Source organism: Bison bison, unplaced genomic scaffold, assembly GCF_000754665.1.
Source record: "Bison bison bison isolate TAMUID 2011002044 unplaced genomic scaffold, Bison_UMD1.0 scf7180017864283, whole genome shotgun sequence".
Lineage (NCBI taxonomy): Eukaryota > Metazoa > Chordata > Mammalia > Artiodactyla > Bovidae > Bison > Bison bison.
In genome coordinates this window covers 3,222,747-3,241,895 of record NW_011494855.1, presented here as the reverse complement: position 1 = coordinate 3,241,895, position 19,149 = coordinate 3,222,747, and the positions used below count along the sequence as shown (strand labels likewise).

The 19,149-nt window shown below is 39.0% G+C and overlaps 1 protein-coding gene across 4 annotated transcripts in view; it reads right to left on the bottom strand.

Annotated features, from left to right (window-relative positions):
- The window catches only part of MKL2 (MKL/myocardin-like 2), a 230,959-nt gene that overhangs the window by 142,251 nt on the left and 69,559 nt on the right, over positions 1-19,149 (bottom strand). Inside the window, exon 4 of one of the 4 annotated variants that reach the window (XM_010849431.1) lies at positions 7,463-7,506. The exons of the other annotated variants lie outside the window; for them this stretch is intronic. The gene's annotated coding sequence lies outside the window, so the exon portion shown is untranslated. The remainder of the gene's footprint in view (positions 1-7,462; positions 7,507-19,149) is intronic. 4 annotated transcript variants of the gene reach the window in all.

Sequence of the window (19,149 nt, the reverse complement as noted above, 5' to 3'; positions counted from 1 at the left end):
TACTCTCACTTTACAGATGAGGAAATCAAAGCTTGGAAAAATGAAGCAAATGGACAGACTCGCATAAAAGCCAGGATTCCAACTTTAAAGCCCATATACCTTGCACAATAACACGACATTTACGTGCCAAAGTGCAGTAAGTTGGAGCAAATAATTGGGAGAGACAGATGTTGTGGGAGAAGGCAGTGGTGCAGAGGAGGGAAAGGCAGCTGTGGAATGCCCCACGTGCACCGTTCTTTACACACACACTGAAGGTCCAGAGCCTCAGGCACGGTGCTGGGCACCTGGGTTCCGTGACCTCTGTGCGTAGACCTTGTCGAGCACGCAGTTATGACACATCAGCGCTGGAAAGAAGCCAGTGGCCTCATCTGCTTCAGGGCGGATGAAGGAAACTCTCTCCTCTTACTGTTCCACTTTAGCAAACCCTGAAGGTGTAGCCGGAATTAAACTTTAGAGCAGAAGAAAATGAAATCTAAAGCTGTAGATGTACTGCACATAAACAAGACATGTTTTTGACATCAGGTTATAACTTTTTCAAATAAACAACTTCTAGGCAGGGTTTTCATTTGTAGCAGTTGAAGTTTTATGTGCAGCTATTAAATACATAGCAGAAATGTACTACAAATATACTGAACACTGACAATACACTGTATAGAAAAGGTTACATAACTGCTCTTCTGTGCTTCAAGTGGCTGTTGTAGCTGTAAAAATGCCAACATGGTGATTTATTTTTTAACTTGTTTACTGCAGACATGTTTCAAATGAACAGAACATGGAGCAAAGTGCATACTTAACACTCTCCAAATGCATTCTGAAGTACTGTACCTAACATTTATGTAAAGAGTGTTTCTGAAATATTCATTATAATCTATAAATAAAAATTTGAATTAGCAAAAGTTTAAAATACATGTGGCTTTTAAATCACTATATAAAAAGACAGAAAAAGCTAGAAAATTTTATTTGTTCCACAAGTAAAACAGCCAAAACCCAAATCTTTTTAGCTTGAACAATTACATTTTCCAAGTTGATCCAAAATGAATGATTCTCAGAGAATAAGAACTGATTGGAGGATTAATTTTAAGCTGAAATGATTTCCACATTTATCAAACACTAGGTTAAAAACAAACTCTAGTTTTGTTGAACCATAAATTGGCATTTGATTTAAAAGCTAAAAGTAAACATTTATAAACAGATTAAACAAATGTTTTACTTAACAGATAAAAAATACATACTGTACTCCTATTTCTAAGTTCTATAAGGCAGGGAGAGGAGTTGTGAGGGGAAGGAAGAAGAGAAGAGAGAAAGAGAAAAACAGAAAGAAAGGGACGAGTAAGGGCCCCTCCTCCTTTTAGGAGGGTGGTCTTTTTTTTGCTGTTTTCTAAGCTCTTTACTCTTTCTGATATCAGAAATCAGTAGAATTTGAATTTCAATTTAAGCAAAGATATTAAACAAAGTATTGCAAAATATTAATACATGAAAAAAGATGAAGCTTAATTTACTTATCCAAGCTATCTTGACTAGTTAAGTAGCATAGCTGGGAACCACGAGTCCTCTGTACAAGTCCTCTAACTTATAATCCAGTACTCAGAAGAGCAACCCTCTTGTCTGAGGCAACCACACTAGATACTGGGTAAAATGAAAAACTCAGTTAACAGAGGAATCATTACAACTGATATACATAAATTGTCAGACATTTTCTTTAAGTCGGAGTGCAGAAAGAAAGACCCATGTGTTTGCCAGTCTTCCAATATAGAGTCAAGGCCGTCTCTCTGTAGATGTCAGCTCTCTGGCATAAACCACCACTGTCTATGACTCCTAGTTTCCATTTATTTAAAGTAGAACAAAAATTTAAAGGATTTTGAGCACAGTGTGTGTCTATATTTTTACAGTTCTGAAGCCAATTTAGTTTCTTGCCCACACTCAATTTAAAAGTATTAAGTAACATGGCTTTGTGGTCCCAGACATTTAACATTTTTGCATGCACAGTTCATCAGTTTACATAATATTTGGTTAAACTACATAATTATGATTACTACTACTACTGGAATAAACATATTTAAGAATAAACACAGCTGACTTTGGTTAGCACATAACTTAATAATTAGTGAGGGCAGAAATCCATCACTAGACTTCAGTGTCACCTCCTCAACATGCCCATTCAGTGTGTCCAGGAGTGGGAGAAGGCTGCCCATCCCACAAGCTGAGCAAGAGGAAGATGGATAAGGCAGGTTCAACCACGAAACATTTTTAAATTGATGTTGATGCCAAGGGCACCTCATACTGGAAACTTGGTCTTTTCAAGGTTTCAGGAATCTGTTAATACAAATTACTTCTTAGATATTATTTCATCACTGTCTAACTTTATGCAAAATGCGTTAATACTGCACTCTGAGACAACAGTTCAGAGTACAAACCAAATGAAAGCTAATATTCAGAGTTTTGCAACAGCACTCTAGCAGATGGTATAATTTTACCTAAGTTTCTAATGCCATTAGTTAAATACAAAATAATCTATTCTCACTGTAGCATGGTCCTTTCAAAATTGTTGTGAATTCTCTCCATTAAACACTTTAGCATACATTATAAAACTGCAATTTCAAACAGCTGTGAAACAACAGTTGTAGATAAGTGGTTTTTGTTGTTGCGATATAATACACATACTATAAAATCCATCATTTTAATGTGTACAATTTTAAGATCTTCAGCAGTCACAGGTGTGCAACCATCACTATCTAATTTCAGAACATCTCATGATATCTAAAAGAGACCCCACCCCCATTAGTTCAGTTCAGTCACTCAGTCGTGTCCGACTCTTTGCGACCCCATGAATAGCAGCATGCCAGGCCTCCCTGTCCATCACCAGCTCCCGGAGTTCACCCAGACTCACGTCTATCAAGTCAATGATGCCATCCAGCCATCTCATCCTCTGTCGACCCCTTCTCCTGCCCCCAATCCCTCCCAGCATCAGAGTCTTTTCCAATGAGTCAACTCTTCACATGAGGTGGCCAAAGTACTAGAGTTTCAGCTTTAGCATCATTCCTTCCAAAGAAATCCCAGGGCTGATCTCCTTCAGAATGGACTGGTTGGATCTCCTTGCAGTCCAAGGGACTCTCAAGAGTCTTCTCCAACACCACAGTTCAAAAGCATCAATTCTTCGGTGCTCAGCTTTCTTCACAGTCCAATTCTCACATCCATACATGACACAGGAAAAACCATAGCCTTGACTAGACGAACCTCTGTTGGCAAGGTAATGTCTCTGCTTTTGAATATGCTATCTAGGTTGGTCATAACTTTCCTTCCAAGGAGTAAGCATCTTCTAATTTCATGGCTGCAGTCACCATCTACAGTGATTTTCAAGCCCCAAAAAATAAAGTCTGACACTGTTTCCACTGTTTCCCCATCTATTTCCCATGAAGTGATGGCACCGGATGCCGTGATCTTTGTTTTCTGAATGTTGAGCTTTAAGCCAACTTTTTCACTCTCCACTTTCACTTTCATCAAGAGGCTTTTTAGTTCCTCTTCACTTTCTGCCATCACCTCCTAAATCCCCCTTTTCCCCCAGCCTTTGGTACCACTTTCTTGTCTCTGTGTACTTGCCTATATTCTAGACATTTCATTTAAACAGTTTTACTTCCTTTCTAATCTAGATGCCTTTTATTTCTTTTCTTGCATTATTTCCCTGGCTAGACACTGTACAATGCTGAGCAGAAGTGGCAAGAGCGGACGTCCTTTCTTGTTCCTAATCCAAGTGTGGGGGCGTTCAGTCTCTCACCATGAGTATCTGCTGGCTGCAGGTGTTTCACAGATGCCCTTTATCAGGCTGGAAACACTCTCTTGTATTCCTAGTGTTTGGGGTGTTTTTAACACAAAACGATGTTAGATTTTGTCAAATGCTTTTTCTGTATTTATTAAGAAAATTGTGGGTCCCTCCCTCTTTATTCTGCTATATAGTGTATAACATTGATTTTTAGATGTTAAATAAATTTTTCATTCTTGTGATACATCCCACTTGTCATGGTACATGATCCTTTTTATAAGCTGCTGGACTTGGGTTGCTATAACCTTTATTTACAAGGGGGATAGTCTGTGATTTTCTTTTCATGTGCTCTCTTTGTCTGGTTTTGGTATCAATGTAATATCAGCCTCAAATAATGAGTTAAATATTCCCTTATCTTCTATTTTTTGGAAGAGTTTACGAAAAATTGGAGTTAATTCTTTAAACTGGTGAAGCCATCTGGTTCTGGGTTTTCCTTTTTGGCAAGTTGTATCATCACTAATTCAATTTATTTGCTACAGGTCTACTCAGATTTTCTAATTCATCATGAATCAGTTCTGGCAATTTGCATCTTTCTAAAAATTGGTCCATTTCATCTGAGTTACCTAATTTGTTGACATTTCACTGTTCACAGTATCCCCTTAAAATTCTTTTTATTTCGTAATGTTAGTAGTAATGTTCCCACTTTCATTCCTGATTCTGGTAATTTGAATTTTTCCTCTTTTTTTCTTAGTCTAACTAAAGGTTTGTCCCTTTTTTCAAAAAACTCTAATCAAAACCCTTGGTTTCACTGATTTTTCTATTATTTATTTTCTCTATTATTTATTTCTATTCTAAATTTTATTACTTCCTTCCTCCTGTCTGCCTTAGGTTTAGTTTGTTCTTCTTCTCTGGTTTTATTAAGATGGAAAGCTAGGTTGTTGATTTAGTTCTTTTGATAAGATATTCTTATCTAAAAAAGTTATCTAGAAAACTAGGGAGGAAAATTAGAAAACTAGAAAAGAAAGTTATCTAGAAAAGTTCTAAACTTTTCACAAAGTGATATAATATGCATCTTAATGCACAGTAACCACACTCATAAATTTTAAAAAACACTTATTATTATGTTCAAAGTAGTTAAGGTTAAACATTCCCAGAATCATTTCTACAACACTGGAGTATAATTTCAGACACTACAACCATACTACCTTATGGATACCCTGACTTCTTCTGAACATACCCGATAAGGAAAACATCTTATTCCTCCACAAACAGTCCTTTTTCACCTCAGAATTCTATCACAAGCTCCTTTCTTGTACTGAAAGGAAACCATCACTGTGGCAGGTTGTATTTTCAAAAGGAAGACATGACACTATCTTCATTCCTACATCTTCTTATTACAACGTGACTCTGGCATTCCTCCCATCAAAAGGTGAGGCCTAAGCTGCTTCTGCTTGTATTTAGGCTAGTCTGTGCTATAGGGTAAAGGGTGGTACATGACTTATAAGATTAGGTCATAATAGATCTGCCTAGGTCTCAGAATATTCATCTTTGGAGCTGCTTAGATGCCCTGAGGCTGCTACATGGTGAGGAAGCCAAAAGTAGCCCATGAAGAACACATACCAGCCCTGAGATGAGGTGAAGAGACAGAAATGCCTGGGTAGCCCCCCTATTTCAGTCACCTCCCCTTGCTGTTGTATTTTCAGCCACTGTCTGACTGCAACCAAACCGGAGACGAAACCACAACTGCCCTCCTCAAATCCCTTACCCATAGAAGATAATAAGTAACTACTGTGGGTTTCAGCCAGGAAGTTTCGGGTGATATGTTACATAACAATTGTAACTTGAATACTTACTCTAGGTAACATGTACTCCTTAATCCAGGGTCTATACTTGGCACCAGGAAGAGAAAATTCAATTAATTTTCGAACAGTGGAAATTCTAAAAAATTCATAGCTCATTCTCAGTGTTCTGTGAGCTTACTATCAATTCATTTGACAGTGTTAATTTTTTTAATAAAAAAAAAATTTTATTGGGACAATGTTATTTTAAATCACAGTTTCACTTTTCTGGTCATACTAGCATGAACTAATTAAAAGATAGCTTATCTACATTTTAATTATGAGACCCAGAACTGAATCCAGTTTTCCAATGATGGTACACATGAACTGCTAAAAAATGAAGGAAGACTATTTCACTCACTGGTGAGGCTTTTATTAATTTGCTGTGAATTTATAAGTATGAACCTTTAACAAAATCCTTTTATGCAGGGAATGGTATACTACAGGATATCAGTTCAGAGTTAAGGTTCTGGAGTTAGATATGGAGACAAAATTCAGCAATATCACTAAGAAGCTATATAACCTTGAGCAAGGTGTATTAACTCAATAAAGCTTCATTCTTTCACTTATAAACAGGTCACCCTAGTTTAAATTAATGAGATTATGACAAAGTTTAAATGTCAGCATATAAGTAGCTACTATTATAATGGTTTCTCCAATCATCTTCTTCCTATTTAACTGATTTTTTGCTTGTTTTAATTCCAGGTCAGAGCCTCACAATTATCTCTATTAAAAAAGCTCTTCTTATACTTATTGCTTCATTTATTATCTTTTAAACAAATAACCATTAATAGAAGATGTAATGGAAGAAAACACCCATTAACAATAGCAATGAAAAAGATAAAATATCTAGAAATAAATGTAACTGGGAATGTACAGAATCTTTAAAGGAACATTTTAACACATTACTGAAGACCTGCAATGAAGACTTGAAGAAGTATATTATATTCTTGGACAGGAAGACAATATCACATAGATGTCTATTCTGCCTAATTCAACCTATAAAATTTAAATGATTGAAATAAAAGTACAAAAAGGATCATTTTTCCTTTGAAGTGGAGTAGGGAAACTGGGCAAGCTAATGCTAAAGCCCTTAAGGAAAAGAAAAGAAAAAAAAAAAAAAGCAGAAGTTGCCTGGAAAACCACTGAAAGAGAGGCAAGAGTGCTACTAGCCTTAGCAAATATGCAAATATATTATGAAACCTCAATAATTAAAACAGTATGACATTAGTGTCTGAAGTGAGAGACAGAAAGACATGATACAGAAGAAAAGGTCTAAACATTGATACATCTATGCATGGAAATTCAGTATTGGAATTGCAAATTACGAGCTTAAGAGATGGACTTTTTGAAGAAAGGGGGGAGAAAAACTTAACATAGTTCAGCAGGATAAATTGCTCATGAATCAGAGATTTAATGGTTAAAATGAGAGATCATAAAGGTTATAGAAGAAAATTTATTTCTTTGCCATTGCCGTTTCTTTGCCAATGCCATTGCCCCTCCATTGTCTTGGGAGTGGGGGAGACCTATTACCCCAACTCCTGAAGCCACAGAAAAAGATGAATAAATTATATAATTATATATGGTGGCTCAGACGGTAAAGAATCTGCCTGCAATGGGGAAGACCTGGGTTCAATCCCTGGGTTGGGAAGATCTCCTGGAGGAGGGCGTGGCAATCTACTCCAGCATTCCTGCCTAGAGAATCCCATGGACAGAGGAGCCTGGCTGTCTTCAGTCCATGGGGTGGCAAAGAGTCAGACATGACTGAACAACTAAACATATGCATATGTATTTATATGTATATTCATATCAACATCTACATGCCAGGAAAACCATAAACAAGATCAAAGTGATCAAAATGACATACCAGGAAGTCTGTATTTGCAACTTGTCACACAAAGGAATAAGCTCCTATAAACAGAAAAGATCAATAATCGAAATTTTTTAATGAGCAAAGGATATGAGTAAAGCTCACAGAAAAGGAATGTTCTTTTAAAATATGACAAGATGTCCAACCCTCCTCACAAAGAAAGAAATGTTAAAACTACCACAGGAAACCATTTTCATTTAGACTGGCAAAATTCTGAAAGTTTAATAACACAGATTGGCGAAATTGAGCCTTACCTTATAAATTAGAAGGTATAATTCTAATTTATGGAATAAATATACCTTTATAAAGTGATATAACCTTTACGGATAAAATTTGTCAACACCTATTAAGATTACAAATACACAAACTCTTTGATCCAGCAATTTATCTTCTGGGAATTTACATGTTCAAGATGAAACTGTAGGTGGGCCTTTCAGAAAGGCAGAGAAAAGAGCTCAGAAAGTCCTCTCCCCAAAGGCAATGACAAAACAAGACAACACTGCCAAAAATAACCTTTTTAAAACTCCAGAAACTAACCAAAGGCATATAACAAGTGCAGAAATATTTATTCAATAAAAAAACCTACTGTATCTTCGTTTAAAAAAAAAATTCTGTGGCATTTTGCAAATCACATATCAGGTAATGAACTGCTTGATCCAGTATGTAAAGGACTCTTAAAATTCAAAATACAAGACAAAAATTCCAATTTAAAAATGGGCAAAACATTTGAATAAGCATTTCATTAAAGAGGATATACAAATTCTGATAAACACATGAAAATATGCTCAGTATCATCAGTCACTTGCACAGGGAAGTGCAATTAAAACCACAATGAGACAGCCCTTGACACCCACTAGAATGGCTGTAACAAAAAAGACAATCAGAAGTGTTGGAAAGGGTGCGGAGAAACCAGAACCTTCACACAGTACTGGTGAGAATGTAAAATGATACAGCTACTTTGAAAAACCACTTGGTATTTTCTTAAAGTGTTAAATAAAATTTCATAATGATCAAGCAATTCCACTCCTAGTTATCTATCCAAAAGAAATGAAAACATAAAATCTATACAAAAATTTGTAAACATACATTCATAGCAGCATTGTTCATAGTAACTCAAAACCATAAACTTAAATGTCCATTAATTAGTGAATAGATTAACCAAATGTGATATACATTCCAGTGGAATATTATTTAGCCACCAAAAAGAAAGCAACACTGATATAATACGAACAAAACTAAAAAACATTATGCTACATGAAAGAAGACAGATGCCAAAGACCACATGTTGCATGATTCCATTTACATGAAATTTCCAGAAAAAGCAAATCTGTAGAGGCAGAAAATAGACTAGTGGTTTTCCAGGGTTGGAGGTGGGAAGAGGGATTAACTGTAAATGGGCAAAGGTTTCTTTCTGGTGTGATGAAATGTAAAATCAGATTATAGTGATGGCTGCCTGATTCTGTAAATTTACCAAAATCCATTAAATTTTACACGTTTAAATGAGTTAATCTTAAGGTATGTAAATGATACCTCAATAAGGCTGCTTTTAAAAAGATACTATAATCTGCGTATGAATGCTTATAGGAGCTTTATTCATAAGTCTAAAAAACTGGAAACAATCCAAAGCCCTTCGGTTTGGACAGAATAAAACACTGTGGTGCATGCATATCATACGATACCACTGAGCAATAACAAGGATGAGCAACATCCTCTGTAACAAGAAGGCTGAACCTCAGATGCATTACGTTAAGTCGAAGAAGCCGCCCTCAAAGGCTTCGGTACAGGGACACTGTGGGAAAGTACAGAGAGCAGATCCCTGGCTGGCAGAGGTGGGGTTGATAACAAACAGGAAGCCAAGGGAGTTTTGGGGAGATGAAACTGTTGTGTATCTTGATTATGGGTGTGGTTACACAACCCTATATATTTGTCAAAAATCAGAACTGTATGTCAAAAACAGTGACTGTGGGACTTGCCTGGTGGTCCAGTGGCTAAGAATCTGCCTGTCAACACAGGGGACATGGGTTCAATTCCTTGTCCAGGAACTAAGATCTCACGTGCTTTGGAGAAACTAATAAGCCCATGAGCTTCAATGAGCCCGAGTGCAGCAACTACTGAAGTCCAAGCACACAGAGCCTGTGCTGTGCAGCATGAAAAGCCTCACAATGAGAAGCCCACAGACTGCAACTACAGAGTAGCCCCTGCTTGTTGCAACTAGAAAAAGTCCAAGTGCAGCAACGAAGACCCAGGGCAGTCCTAATAAATACTTTAAAAAAAAAGTGTTATCATGTGAATATTAAAAATAAATTTAAAACAATGATATTGTATTTGTTGCATATGATTTTCAATAGCAACCAATTAGAAACAACTCCAGTCATGGTCGGAGAAGGCAATGGCACCCCACTCCAGTACTCTTGCCTGGAAAATCCCATGGACGGAGGAGCCTGGTAGGCTGCAGTCCATGGGGTCGCTAAGAGTCGGACACGACTGAGCGACTTCACTTTCACTTTTCACTTTCATGCATTGGATTGAAATGGCAACCCACTCCAGTGTTCTTGCCTGGAGAATCCCAGGGACGGGGGAGCCTGGTGGGCTGCCGTCTACAGGGTCGCACAGAGTCGGACACGACTGAAGCGACTTAGCAGCAGCAGCCAGTCATGGTCAATAAGAAATGAGTTAAATTATTGTACACCCAAACAAAATATTACTGCTACACCGTTATAAGAAAGAACGAGGAAGCTCTCACAATACTGACATGGAAAGATATATGATTTGTTGGTAAGTGAAACAATGAACTAGAAAAAGAGAAAAAGAAGAATATACACATATTCATTTTGCTAAACTGAAACTCTGAATAAAGACACAAGAAAGCAGTAGGACCATTTCCAACTGCGTGAGTGTGAACGGCATGTGCAACAGGGTGCCTGTGGTCAGAGGGGAGAGCAGATGCTAGTGCTGTTTGATTATTATCTTTGAACTTTGTTGTTGGTTAGTTGCTAAGTTGTATCTGGCTTTTTTGCAAGCCCATGGACTGTAGCCTGTCAGACTCCTCTGTCTGTGGGATTTCCCAGGCAAGAATACTGGAGTGGGTTGCCATTTCCTTCTCCAGGGATGTCTGAAGACATGAATGGTAAAAAAGAAACAAATTAACACAAAAATCAGTTTCTGAATATTGTTCCATCTTCCAATATATACACACTCAGTGCTGTGCCATCTGAAATTTGTCTATTGCATATTCATCTTAGTCAATGATTAAAATCAAAACTGAAGAGAACTAGGGAAATCCTTGCAATAAATTAATAAAAATCTTTCTTAAACTGATGTTAATCCATTACTACACGCTATCCTAACTTCATGAGTTATGTGAAGCACAACTGTGGGCGAGTTACTTAACTTCCCTAAACCTCTTTGTAAAATGGGTGTAAATGATATCTCTCTTCAGTTCAGTTCAGTTGCTCAGTTGTGTCTGATTCTCCGCAACCCCATGGACTGCAGCATGCCAGGCCTCCCTGTCCATCACCAACTCCCAGAGTTGACTCAAAATCTGTCCACTGAGTCGGGGTGCAAATTAAATGTGGCAGTACCCGTCAAGTGCTTGGAATCAAGGTTGGCACTGAGCAGGTATTCAGTAATTGCACATTGGCTTTGTTTTTAGGTATGGCTGGTTCCTGGCAGATGTATTCACCTAACTGTCACAGTGTTCAGCCCACATTTCACGAGAGACCTTGTCACAAGAGACCTGTGATGGTGAAAGCTGCTTGGGTTCAAATTTCAGCTCTGAAATTTTCTAGCTGGTGGGCAAACCACTTAAACTTCCAAAGCCTCGGGATCTTTAGTTAAAAATAGGGTGACAAAGGTACTTATGTCACAGGATTAAAAGGACAATTGAATGGATTTGAGGTGCAGAGCAGAGCTTTGAGCACATATTAAGTAGTCAACAAATATTAGCAACTCCTGGTCTCCCAATGCAATTATTATGGGAATTTTGTAAAAACTTCATGTTAAACCTCATTTCTAGCTTGTCTTGACCTTCTAGTACTTCAAACTTCCAAGCAAAAAAGAGTTTATTCCTACCAAATGTTGTGACACACATACAAAAACATTCTGATGAATAAATGATAATATGCTTTTTAAATTTCCCTAACAGGCATACACAAGCTAGCTCTAAAAGTAATGGAGGTTGAAATCAATATTCATATTCTGTACTGTTTCCTATAATATTTGGGATTTAACAGGTTTTAGATTTCTAGATATTTGGCAATATAACATGGCTATATATATGGGTTGTTCTGAAAAAATAAAAAACTGGGTACTCAAACTAATTTCAGTGATTTTAAGAATTTACCAAGTTTTTTTTAAAGTACAATTAATAAAACAAAAACACTCTATATACTTTTTATTTCTTATAACCTTGTTATCTCTTCAGCTTTTTCCTAAAGTAGCCAGAAAAGTTCAGGATTTTGAATTTAGGCCTTGAAAGTAATTGTTTAGGGTTACAATTTCTGTACTGGAAATGACTAAACCAATGAAGGGGAAGGAGCTCAGGTTTCTGTGTTTCATAAGACCTTTGTTTTTCAAGCAGCATCATTTTAATTATTTCCTGTAAATACATCAATGTCCTTAAGAAAAATATTTTTCAGATAAAGACTAAAAACCTTTAATCATCATTTGGAACATGATGGAAATGACCTCAGCATATTATAAACCTTCTAAAACAGATTTAGTGCATGAAAACTCATTTGCCAAATGAGAAAAGCAACTAGTTACATGGGATTACTAATCAAATTATTTTAAGAAGAAGAAGACTATCAGATGAGCAACAACAGAGTATTTTTAGAGAATTCTAGGAGATCCTGGCTGACATAACCATTCTCTCTTTGCCAAGCCAGGATTTCCATTAAACTTTGGGTAGGAATTAAGACTTCATTTCAAATGAGAGAGAGCCCCAAGTATTTATCCCCAATGGAATTCTGACCATGAAGCAAAGATGGCCTTTCCAGAAGGGCTGGGCAGAGGGTGATGTAAGTCAGAGAGTGTGCCCATGTAGCCATTCACACACTTGCCCCTCAGGTAGGCTAGAGGCAGCCCCCACCACCAACCTATCCAAGGTGTCATGCAGAGGGCAGACACCCCTGTTAGCATGACATCCAGCTCCCTCTCCTTAGACAAAGCACTAGTAAAGACTGTCAGCCTTAAATGGTCTTTGAGGCTGCAGGCAAGTGACTCCAGACAGGTCTTTATATGATCTCCTAGGCAATTCCACCAGGTGACTGGAACAGGGAATTCCAACAGGACAAAACAAAACGCAGATTTCTCAGTTTTTAACAACTTAACCCCATGCACATCACTGAAGTACTCAACACACTTGTCTGCAGCCTCACGTGAAGTACTTGGGTGCAATCTCAAAAACAACAGAATCATCTCGGTTCGTTTCCAAGGCAACCATTCAATATCACAGTAATATTGTGATATTGAAGAAGCTGAATGGTTCTTTGAAGACCTTCTAGAACCAACACCAAAAAAAGATGTCCTTTCATCACAGGAGACTGGAGTGCAAAAGTAGGAAGTCAAGAGATACCTGGAGTAACAGCCAAGTTTGGCCTTGGAGTACAAAATGAAGCAGGGCAAAGACTAACAGAGTTTTGTCAAGAGAACACACTGATCTTAGCAAACACCCTCTTTGAACAACACAAGCAAAGACTCTACACATGGACATCACCAGATGTTCAACACCGAAATCGGATAGATTATATCTTTTGCAGCCGAAGACAGAGAAGCTCTACGGAGTCAGCAAAAACAAGACCTGGAGCTGACCATGGCTCAGATTATGAGCTCTTTATGGCAAAAATCAGGCTTAAATTGAAGAAAATAGGGTAAACCACCAGGCCATTCAGGTTTGACCTAAATCAAATGCTTTATGATTATACAGTGGAGGTGACAAATAGATTCAAGTGATTAGATCTGATAGAGTTCCTGAAGAACTATGGACGGAGGTTCATAATACTGTACAGGAGGTGGTAACCAAAACCATCCCAAAGAAAAAGAAATGCAAGAAAGCAAACTGGTGGTTTGAGGAGGCTTTACAAACAGTTGAGGAAAGAAAAGAAGCAAAAAGCAAGGGAGAAAGGGAAAGATATACCCATCTGAACGCAGAGTTCCAGAGAAGAGTAAGGAGAGATAAGGCCTTCCTAAATGAACAATGTAAACAAGTAGAGGAAAACAATAGAATGAGAAAGACTAGAAATCTCTTCAAGAAAATTGGAGCTATCAAAGAAACATTTCATGCAAGGATGGACAAGATAAAGGACAGAAACAGTAAGGACCTAACAGAATCAGAAAAGATAAGAAGAGGTGGCAAGAAAACACGAAGAACTATACAAAAAATAACTAGGAATAATCACAATGGTGTGGTCCCTCACCTAGAGCCAGACATCCTGGAGTATGAAGTCAAGCGGGCTTTAGGAAGCATTACCACAAACAAAGCTAGTGAAGGTAATGAAATTTAAAAACTTAAAAGATGAGCTATTTAAAAACCTAAAAGATGATGCCGTTAAAGTGCTGCACTCAATATGTCAGCAAGTTTGGAAAACTTAGCAGTGGCCACAGGACTGGAAAAGGTCAGTTTTCATTCCAATCCCGAAGAAGGGCAAACTACTGTATAATTGTGCTCATTCTGGATGCTAGTAAGGTTATTCTCAAAATCCTTCAAGTTAGGCTTCAGCAGTACATGAATGGAGAACTTCCAGATGTAAGCTGGATTTAGACAAGGCAGAGAAACCAGAGATCAAATTGCCAACATTCGTTTGATCATATCAGAAAGCAAGGGAATTCCAGAAAAACATCTACTTCTGCTTCACTGACTACGCTAAAGCCTTTGACTGTGTGCATCACAACAAACTATGGAAAATTCTTAAAGAAATGGGAATACCAGACCAACTTACCTGTCTCCTGAGAAACCTAAAATCTTAAATGCAACAAGTCATTGGTTCAAATTAGGAAAGGAGTGTGACAAGGCTGTGTACTGTCACCCTATTTAACTTATATTTGAGAGTACATCATGCAAAATGCCACATTGATGAATCACAAGCTGGAATCAAGACTGCCGGGAGAAATATCAACAACCTTGTATATGCAGATGATACCACTCTAATGGCAGACAATGAAGAGGAACTAAAAAGGTGAAGATGAGGATGAAAGAGGAGATTGAAAAAACTGGTTTAAAACTTAACATTCAAAAAACTGAGATCATGGCATCCGGTCCCATCAATTCATGGCAAACAGAAGGGGAAAAAGTGGAAGCAGTGACAGGTTTTACTTTTTTGCGCTCCAAAATCACTGTGAATGGTGACTGCAGTCATGAAATTAAAAGACACTTGCTCCTTGGAAGAAAAGCTATGTCTAACCTTATTGGGGGCCAGAGTGAGGTACTCTGCCCGTGGCAAAGGTCATGAGGAAGGAGGCTCGACATACGCAAAGGCGGGATCGAGCCTCAGGAGTCCCCCTGGAAATCCTCGAGCATCTACCCCCATAACCAGAGCCTGCCTACTTTACTACTTTGTGCTCTCACCTACACCTCTGACTTTACGGGGGGCTGGCCCCACCACCTCTTTCGGAGAAGGAGTTAACTTAGAGCTCCAGTTAATAAAAACTCCTGGGCGTGACAAGAGTGTTTTAACCTACAAACTCCTCTGAAGGTTCTCTAGCCCGCCTGACAGGCTCGTCTGGCCACATGTGATTGCTCACAGCCTCCCAACCATGAGAGGCACGAGATGCTTTAACCTTCTAAAAACAGGTTCCTTAGAAAAGTTAGAAAACTATAAGTATAGTGGGCTGATTAGAAATTGTATTGGTGAAGGGTTTTTCATTTGTTGAGCCAATGTTTGTTGCTAAGTCTCCATATCCCCTGCCCTTACACACATTAATGAATATATAAAAGAAATAAGTATTAACCTTTGATATTAATCACGTTGGACCTTAGGCTAAGTAAATTCTTTCCTTAACTAAAACCCACTACACCCTCACCCTATAGGAATGTAACTTTATTTGGGTGGCGTCTGTTTTAAGAATAATCACCCCTGGAGAAATAAGTGTCCTGGTTGACTGACCACTGTCACAAGGAGAGGGTCATAAATTGTCAGCAGGCCCCCTGGCCAGAAGATGATGTAACACCCCTAAGACCTCTGTATACATTTGTATGAAGCACCTGACTTTGATAAAAGTCAGGACTGCTGACCCCCCGTGACTTTTGCATACATCTCAGTGTATAAAAGTAGACCATGGAAAATAAAGAATTGGGATCAGTTTCTCGAAATACTGGTCTCCCCATGTCGCTCTCTCTCTCACTCGAGCTGAGTCTCCATCTGGAGCGCGGAACCCGCCATGCTTACTAATTATGCCTGGGCTTCTAAGATCCGACCTGGGAGGCCTCAGTGTCTCCTCTCCTTCGGGAGAATGGAAGGACGCCTGCGGCCTACATAAGTGGTGCAGACTTCTTGTCTTGAAGTTTTATTGGTCTCCCGCGTAAACCAAGCTACTCAGCCTCTTTTCTCCACTGAATTTTCCCACTGAGCTATCCTCATTCTATTACTCTTTACATCTTTAATTAATATCTAATTGAAGCTATTGTATCCTGATCCTCGCCGACGCCGTCCCCGCTTCGAATACCCTGGATCAGCCGGGGCTGGACCCCGGCATAACCTAGACAAAGTATTAAAAAGCAAAGATTCCACTTTGCCAACAAATGTTCATATAGTCAAGGCTATGGTTTTTCCAGTAGTCATGTATGGGTGTGAGAGTTGGACTATAAAGAAAGCTGAGCTCTGAAGAATTGATGCTTTTGAACTGTGGTGTTAGAGAAGACTCTTGAGACTCTTGAACTGCAAGGAGATCCAACCAGTCCATCCTAAAGGAAATCAGTCCTGAATATTCATTAAGGACTGACGCTGAAGCTGAAAACTCCAATTCGTTGGCCACCTGATGCGAAGAACTGACTCATTTGAAAAGACCCTGATGCTGGGAAAGATTGAGGGCAGGAGAAGGGAATGACAGAGGATGAGACGGTTGGATGGCATCACCAACTCGATGGACATGAGTTTGAGTAAACTCTGGGAGTTGGTGATGGACCTGGTGTGCTGCAGTCCATGGGGTCGCAAAGAGTTGGACATGACTGAGCAACTGAATACTTCAATAAAATTAAACATTCAGCTCTGCAGTCACACCAGTCACATTTCAGGTGCTCAACAGACACACATGACTCATTACTACTGGCCTAGCCACACAGAACAGAACATACCCATCACTGCCCAACGTGCTCCTGGGCAGTGCTACTCTGTATTCTTTGGCATTGTATAAATTTCTTTATAGCAAGAGAAAAAAAAGATATTTTTTCAAAGGAAAAAAGATATTTCCACTTTGGGAGGGGAAAAAAAACAGGTTTTGGTCCCCCCTCCCCCCATTCTGTATCTCTTTTAATAAGTTATTTTTTGAACACTGTAGAAGCACCAGAAGCTTTGTGTTGTTTAATTGCTAAGCCGCGTCCAACTTTTTGCAACCCCATGAACTGCAGCACACCAGGTTTCCCTGTCCTTCACTATCTCCCAGAGTTTGCTAAAACTCTTGTTCATTGAGTCAGTAATGCCATCCAACCATCTCATCCTTTGTCACCCTCTTCTCCTCCAGCCTTCAATCTTGCCCAGCATCAGGGTCTTTTCCTATGAGTTGGTTCTTCACATCAAGTAGCCAAAGTAATGGAGCTTCAGCTTCAGCATCAGTCCTTCCCATGAACACCCAGGACTGATCTTCTTTAGGATGGACTGGTTGGATCTCCTTGCAGTCCAAGGGACTCTCAAGAGTCTTCTCCAACACCACAGTTCAAAAGCATCAATTCTTGGGTGCTAAAGCCTTCTTTATGGTCCAACTCTCATATCCATAATGACCTTTATTCGGCCAATTTTCTCTAAGCTATTTAATTCTTACCAATTCAGTTCTACTTAACAAGATTTCAGATGCCACCAAAAGAAGGAAGACAATGTCATAATTCGAAGCATCGTGATATTGCTCTCGCTCTGTAACATCTAAAAAAGGTCATGTTACTCATTCTCAGTAGAAGCAAACACAGTTGACAGAAACCCTCTGCAGTTTAGACAAACATTTAAATTGAAGGTTTTCTTCAAAAGAATAATAGCATTTAAAAATAGTATTCATTTTTTTTCCTGATTCAATTCAGTACAAAGTATAGAAGAAAAACAAGTCTAAAGCTTTAAAAAAAAGTGCCATTTTAACTGAAAAAGAAAATGGCAATGCTAAGAACAAGTCTTGAAATGAAGGCTGTAACACCAAAGCAATGAATGCTCATAATAACCAGTTCCTCAGGGCTTTCTCAGGTAAGAGAAGTTTGAAGCATCTAGTGAGATTTTAAGAGAATAACATTTTAAATGAAAAGTTAATGAAAAGGTCTCCAGAGAAAAAAAGAAGGCACATATATAAGTTCGTAAGGAATATACAGGTAAAACCACATACAGGAGACTCCAAGTCCCCTTTGAAAAACCATTAACTACTGATGGAAAATCGCAACCCCAGTCCCTGCTGGAATCCCCATCAGTATCCAGTGACCCATGAGGTCCCACGGGAGATCTAACCTGTGCCCTAAAGTCCTCCTCAAAACCCTCCACAGCATCACATCCATCTACTTTCCTAATGCAACCACCAGACCCGAAATTCCAATCACAGCCATCAGTGAAGGTTCTTACTACGGGGCCATCCATAATATATACAGAGAGAAAGCCACAGTAACTAGGACAGTGTAGAATTGCCACAAGGATGCACTACAGACTGACAGAGCAGAGCCCATGTGCGCAGAGCAAACTAGAAACAGGATAGTGGCATCACAAACCAGCTGGGGGAAATAAACTCTGCAATCAAAGACACAGACTCGTGCAACTGTTTCAATTCACATGGAAAACCGTTCCCTATCTCATTAGTTCAGTTCAGTTCAGTTGCTCAGTTGTGTCCGACTCTTTGCGACCCCATGAATCACAGCACGCCAGGCCTCCATGTCCATCACCAACTCCCGGAGTTCACCCAAACTCATGTGCATCGAGTCAGTGATGCCATCCAGCCATCTCATCCTCTGTCGTCCCCTTCTCCTCCTGCCCCCAATCCCTCCCAGAATCAGGGTTGTCCCAATGAGTCAACTCTTCTCATGAGGTGGCCAAAGTATTGCAGTTTCAGCTTTAGCATCAGTCCTTCCAGTGAACACCCAGGACTGATCTCCTTTAGGATGGACTCGTTGGACCTCCTTGCAGTCCAAGGGACTCTCAAGAGTCTTCTCCAACACCACAGTTCAAAAGCATCAATTCTTGGGTGCTCAGCTTTCATTATAGTACAACTCTCACATCCATACATGACCACTGGAAAAACCATAGCCTTGACTAGATGGACCTTTGTTGACAAAGTAATGTCTCTGCTTTTTTTTTTTTTTTGTCTCTGCTTTTTAATATGCTATCTAGGTTGGTCATAACTTTCCTTCCAAGGAGTAAGCGACTTTTAATTTCATGGCTGCAATCAGCATCTGCAGTGATTTCGGAGCCCAAAATAATAAAGTCTGACACTGTTTCCACTGTTTCCCCATCTATTTCCCATGAAGTGGTGGGACCGGATGCCATGATCTTCGTTTCCTGAATGTTGAG